Source organism: Sinocyclocheilus anshuiensis, unplaced genomic scaffold, assembly GCF_001515605.1.
Source record: "Sinocyclocheilus anshuiensis isolate Anshui unplaced genomic scaffold, SAMN03320099.WGS_v1.1 scaffold776, whole genome shotgun sequence".
NCBI lineage: Eukaryota > Metazoa > Chordata > Actinopteri > Cypriniformes > Cyprinidae > Sinocyclocheilus > Sinocyclocheilus anshuiensis.
Window position 1 is genome coordinate 1,911,431 of NW_015555808.1, and position 6,464 is coordinate 1,917,894.

A 6,464-nucleotide genomic window follows, 5' to 3' on the forward strand; every position below is an offset into this window, starting at 1 on the left:
TCTGTCTTCGCGGGCGAATATGTACACGCAGTCATCCGGGTTCTTTTGGGCGTGATCACCGACCACTCGGTACCGGATATTTGGGTCCACCCCGTCCCACTCCGCAACGTACAAAGGTTCTTCTCCGCAATCGTTCAGATCTTTCCAGATACGATTGAAAAATAATTGCCAGTCTTTATCAGGTAATATCAGGCAGGGATCTTGATCCTGTACAAATTCGTTGGTCTCATCAGATGTGTAGAGCGTAACCGTTCGAGACGATTTGTGAAATATGTAGCCAAATATGCGTACGCTGATCAGAAAAAATTTGTCTCTCACACAATCCGTATTTTCGTGGAGAAACTTTGTCAAATACAAATTAACGTTGTATGGCTTTCTCGGTGCCAAAGTCAGATTTTCCATCATCTCTTCATCCCATTCCTTCTCAGGAGTTTTAGGTGAGTATAAACCGTCAATGTCTATGTATTTCACAGCTCTTTTCTGATTTTCCACAGCACTGCCGGGGCCTATTTATCTAAGTGTACCTTGGAATGAAACCTGATACCACAAACACGTGTGCCGCAGATGCATGCAAGTGGGAATGGTCCATAAAATCTACAAAAACATTACTTGACAGCTCATTTATGGTTTTGTCACTGGACGGACATGGCCAAACATCTGTACAAACAACAGAATTTCACGCATGCCGATTTTCGCATATGGACGTCATTATGAGGTCACAATGTGGGTGGTCACGACGTGGGTGGGCTACGTGGGGGGAGGGGAAAGGTCACAAAGGTCAAAGTCATTAATCATAATGACGTTTGGTGTCATATAGGGACTACTATCCTTGCTTAATATAAGTATTCATTTTTCTAAAGTAATTTTTTTTTTCAAAAAACTTTTTTTCCCCAGTTTTTAAGGATAGTGTTGGTATGACCAATAAATATAATGATAATATGAATAGTGATAAGTAAAAATAACAAAAGCGATTTGAATAGAATAGAAAGTGTTGAAATGGCTATGGATTGCTTTTGTTACAATAGTTGCTGTAACATAAATTGACAAAAGTGTCCAAGACTCATGGTTCAGAGGTCCACACAACATTTATTGTATCTCTTAAAGAAACCTGACACTGATCCTTATGGCTTTCGTGTATAACAACCATACGATCCCAGAGGAATTTTAATGGTTCATCCGCTGTGTTCCTGTCACCACATTTGAGACACTTCCAGTGCAACATGTGGTTATTCCTCCAAATGGGATTCTCAAAGAGGAAAAGAAAATGTGTAAAAAAGGAAGTGCTTGGATCTGAAAACTACAAGTAATTGCATGTTCCTGTCAAAAAGTAGCACTATGTGCCTGTTTAGTTTTGTGTGTGGTTTGCTTGTTTTATACCAACAAGCATATATGCACACAAGCCTTTAAATTGCGTGCACTTATTGAATTGTAAACACTGGCAATCAAGCCTGCATATTCATGTGGCAAGACTGGGGAGAGCAAACATGACAACACAAGCTGTCTAGCTCAAGATTTCTGTATCTGGATGTGATAATGTTTTGACATATAGACACTTCAACCAAACTGTAAACAGTCTTTATGTGAGGCCAGATAGTGTTAGGAGGATCTATCTATCTATCTATCTATCTATCTATCTATCTATCTGTCGGTCTGTATTTATCAATCTATCTATCTTTCGGTCTGTCTGTCGTTTTATCGTTCTGTCTCGTTCTATATATCTTTCATTCTGTCTGTATCTCTGTCTATCGTTCTATACTTCTGTCATTCTATCAATCTATATATCGTTCTATTAAATAATTTGTAGAGCTGTTATATTATTTTATCTGTCATTCTATCTGTCTATTGTTCTATAGTTCTACTGTATCTATAATTCTGTAGATCCATCTATCTGTCTATCTGTCTAACTGTCTGTCGGTGGGTTGGTCTGTCTGTCTATCTATCGATCTATCAACCTTCATTTTGTCTGTCGTTTTATTGTTCTGTCTGTCATTATATATATCCGTCATTCTGTCTGTGTCTCTGTTTGTTGTTCTATCTATCATTCTATAGTTCTATCGTTCTATTAAATAATTTGTGGAGCTGTTATATTATTTTATGTCTTTCTATCTGTCTGTTGTTCTATAGTTCGGTTTGGGACAGGAAAGCAGAAATCTTTGATAATTTTTGACCTTACACTAACTCTCTATCTATCTATCTATCTATCTATCTATCTATCTATCTATCTATTTCTATCTATCTATATATCTATCTTTTGTCCTCCTTCACTGTGCCATAATTGATACTGAACTCCTGATAACATATTTTTTCATGGGTCACACTTTATTTTAAGGTCCAGTTCTCACTATTAACTAACTATGAACTATTACTTTTGCCTCAATAAACTCTTAATTTGCTGCTTATTAATAGTTAGTAAGGTAGTTGTTAAGTTTAGGTATCGGCTAGGATTAAGGATGTAGAATATGGTCATGCAGAATATGTGCTTTATAAGTACTAATAAATGGCCAATTTGCTAGTAATATGCATGCTAATAAGCAAATATAGTTAATAGTGAGAATTGGTCCCTGTACTAAAGTGTTACCTTTTCATGTTGTCTTACTGTGCCAATTATCAGTTTAGTTTCACTTCAGTAAGCCGAATGTGAGGATGGTGCTGATTTTTTTGGTCTCCGTCTTAATAACTGGTTCCTCTCCGCCAAATCTCCTTCATATGAGTCTTGAATTTCAAAGGGATTTCTTTATTAGTAGTCGAGCAGCAGCATAATCACCAGCTCCCAGGGAAAACCACTGAGTTAAATAATCAACTGTAAACAGCCAGGGAATGTTAATTATGCACTGGCTGCATCCTTAAGAGGACAAAACATATTTAACTTGCAATTTCGAATGGCGGAGAAACCCCACACATGGTTATGTGGGACCACACTAAATTCCACGTTTTCATTGCATCCCAATGACATGTCTACACTGTAAAGTGATGTTTTGCACAATGGCATAAGACTCTGGCCCTCCTCGCTGTTGCGCCTGTTGAAAAAGGTGTAATTTTAGTTTGCTTTCAGAGAGTGAATTGTCTCCTTATGCAATTTAGATCTCTTGAGATTATAATCAAGGAAGTTTTGCTTGAATACAGTTGCAGCTTTGACCATATTTGTCTCTGAAGGTCCACATTTCTACCACTCTACGCACATCGCTTGTATTAACCAAACTGCTGACAAAAGCGAAATAGCTTGTGCGCAGAACCGAGACAAAACAGCTCTGCAAATGAATGAAAAATAAAACAGCACTGTTAGAAGATTGTCACTCAGTGACACAGACATCTGGCTCCTCTATAGCATTTGGAGGTCTTGAACAATTTCAACAGTAAAACATCACCCTGTGATAGCCAGAGGGACAAACGTGGCCTAAAACAGAGTTTAGGACTCATTCAAGTGTTGAAGACACAGCTTATGTCAATATTCATATGCTAAACATCACTATGCTAAATATCATCTGCTCTCAATTTGAAATAAGCTGTTACTGGAAAGTCATTTGATTTCCAAAACTTGTTGTGTAGGGCTGACTTTTTGATCTCATATAAGAACAGTTAAGTTAGAACTGGCACAAAGTAAAATGTGAGATCTCGCAAACATCACGATGGACAGTGTCACGTGTTTTCCATTTGCCACACGTTATTTGTGATGTACAAGTCAAGAATGTCCCGAAGCAACTCCCTGTTTCCTTGTTTTAAAGGTCTGTCAAAATGTGGACAAAAATGTGGAGCTTCCAGCAGAGGTCCTTCTTTTATCAGTTTTATTGTGACAGGTTGCCATGTGTTGGTACAAACTGCTTCAGTGCTTTATTGTGAACTTCGGCACATCGCTTTTATACCACATAAGAAGGCACAAACACATGTTCTACCCATCTGCCCTTCATAAGATCTTTGTGTGTTGAATGAATGTGTGTATTTCTTGCAGGAGATGAGAGGCGAGACTAATAGAAGACACTATCAAATTTTGGCCATAAAGGACCAATGGTGCACGCATGGAGACGAGGATTGTAAGGTTCAGAGACTTTATGGCTACTTATAATGGATGTAAAGAATGTTTCAGCAGCATCCACCAAATATCTAACAAATCCTTAATCCTGTCCTAATATTTTGACAATCGTAATGCAAGCTAAGTATTCACTGTGGTGAAGAGTATGTAACAATTTAAAATGCAACCAGAATAATGCAATGGCCAAAAGCAGCAATGCAGTCTCCATTTAGTACTGCATTTTATGCAACATTTCAGGAAAAGACAACAAAACAAGACCAATTACAGCAGAAATGGTAATGATTTAAAAATCATGAACACAAAGTGCATTTGCAGAGTGCATTTGCTCTAAAAACAGCCATAGTGAAAAATAAGGTAACATATAATGATTTACCATTTTAATTATTATAAACTCTTCTTATAAATAAATTCTGATTTCACTGTGATGCTGTCAGCATTTTCAGATGTCATATTTTTCTTTGACTGTAACCATTCTTAACAACTTCATAATTCAAATTAATCATTTTATTTCCATATTTAACAAATACATTTTCTAAAAATGTTTTGTCTTCACATTGTTCAGTCTAGTTGCCACCATCCTGGAAATGACATCAGATAATGCTCTCACTGAAGACCGGTGGTTATTTTCAAGTAGAAGGTGAGTGAATTCCAGGTTCTACATTGTCTGGAACAGATATTTTATTCAGTGCAAAGGCATGATTATGATATTTATATACAACAGATTTACAAACAAGACATTATATTAAGTGACTTACATTTAGCCGCAATATGGCCAGTCTGTTTTATTATATTTGTAATAAAAATGGCATTTTCGCTAAGGGGGGCCACTGAATTAAAAAATTATTTCCTGGCTACTCAAGTCAATCATGCTACATGACAGGAGAACAGTATTATTGTCTTTAACCGTGACAGGAAAACTCATCAATGGATGATCCATTCTGATGTTCTTCCATGAAGGTGTCATGTTCTACAAAATTCTTTGAGCCCATTCCTGTGGGTACCTGTTTTTTTAATTTTCTGTCGAGGACCATGCAGGGATTCCTCACAAATTTAATAAACAGCAAAATAACCCTGCGTGACAAACATCAAAGCTGCCACATTCAAAAAGGCTGGACTGGATGATCAGACCAGAGGGTAGGTTTGCATGCCTCAACAACAAAAAGAGCATTTATTTGATGATTATATGAAGTAGATAGATATTGACTTCCAATACAGAGGTTGCACTATTGATGTTTTTCTCTCAAATATATATTATATAAATATTATATAATATATTATTTTTAGATCTGTCACACACACAATTGTGCCTCTGTACTGAGTGAAATATAGGTTCCAGACTATGTATATTTTAATGTCTAGGTGTGCCGTAATATTACAAAGGTAAACAGATTTTTCAGGGTCTTTCTGTTATTATTTTTCCAGAGCCCCAGGCAGAATTTCAACTTCATTAGAGTGCCTTTTTGTCTAAGGCTATATAACACACCATCAGTAAATAATGTTTGTTTATTTCTAGCACCTTGTGTTCCACATGTTTAATTCATGAAAAAGTTTCTTACTGGTAGATAAATCGAGCAATGATGTTACTTGGAGGCGACAGTTGGTTACTTAAAATAATCAAGATTATAAAATAATCTTGATTAGGATAGAAGGCACATGATAAACATGAGTCTAAACCAACAGAATATCAAACTTTAATTTAAAGTAAACGATGCTAAACTGATTATTGTTCTTCTATTAATCAGTAACCGTACTAAGTCATGTAGACATTAAGTCATTGTTGGGCTGTTTTACATCAGTTTAAAGACAGAGACCTCTTTGGTGACGTGTTTTTTCTTTGTTCAGATCTGATAAGACCAGACACCTGCGCTACAGTGTGTTTGTTATGTTCTTTTGTGTGAAAAGATCTATAACAACAGAACGTAGTGAACTTGTAGGAGTAAAGGGTACAGGAACAGCTTCACACCCTTAGGCTGACAACAGAAGGGGTCTTTAAGGAGATTTTTGAAGTTATCTGTTCTTGTCTTGTGCATTTGTGAAGCAAGATATCCAGTTACTTTGGTGAGAATCTGACAACAACAATCCCTGTGAAGTCAGGCCAGGGGTCTCAGAATTTCCCAATAGTTGGCAGTAACACCTTAGCTTACTTTGGCAGTGGCTGGTGGAATGTATTGCCATAGGGATAAAGATGATTACCTGGTATGAATAGGTATATGTACTCTACCGTTCAAAAGTTTGGGGTCAGAAAGAATTAATGTTTTTAAAAGAAGTCTCTTATGCTCACCAAGGCTGCATTTATTAGCTATAAAATACAGTAATATTGTGAAATATTATTACAATTTAAAATAGCTGTTTTCTATTTGATTATATTTTAAAATGTAATTTATTCCTGTGATGGCAAAGCTGAATTTTCAGCAGCTATTATTACAATCTTCTGTGT

General features: G+C 36.4%; 1 long non-coding RNA gene across 1 annotated transcript; it reads left to right on the forward strand.

Annotated features, from left to right (window-relative positions):
* The first annotated feature begins 3,956 nt into the window (after positions 1-3,956).
* Positions 3,957-5,509, forward strand: LOC107675057 (uncharacterized). Its single transcript, XR_001632571.1, has 3 exons — positions 3,957-4,028; positions 4,590-4,664; positions 5,450-5,509. It is a non-coding gene; the product is annotated as an uncharacterized LOC107675057 (long non-coding RNA).
* The last annotated feature ends 955 nt before the right edge of the window (positions 5,510-6,464 follow it).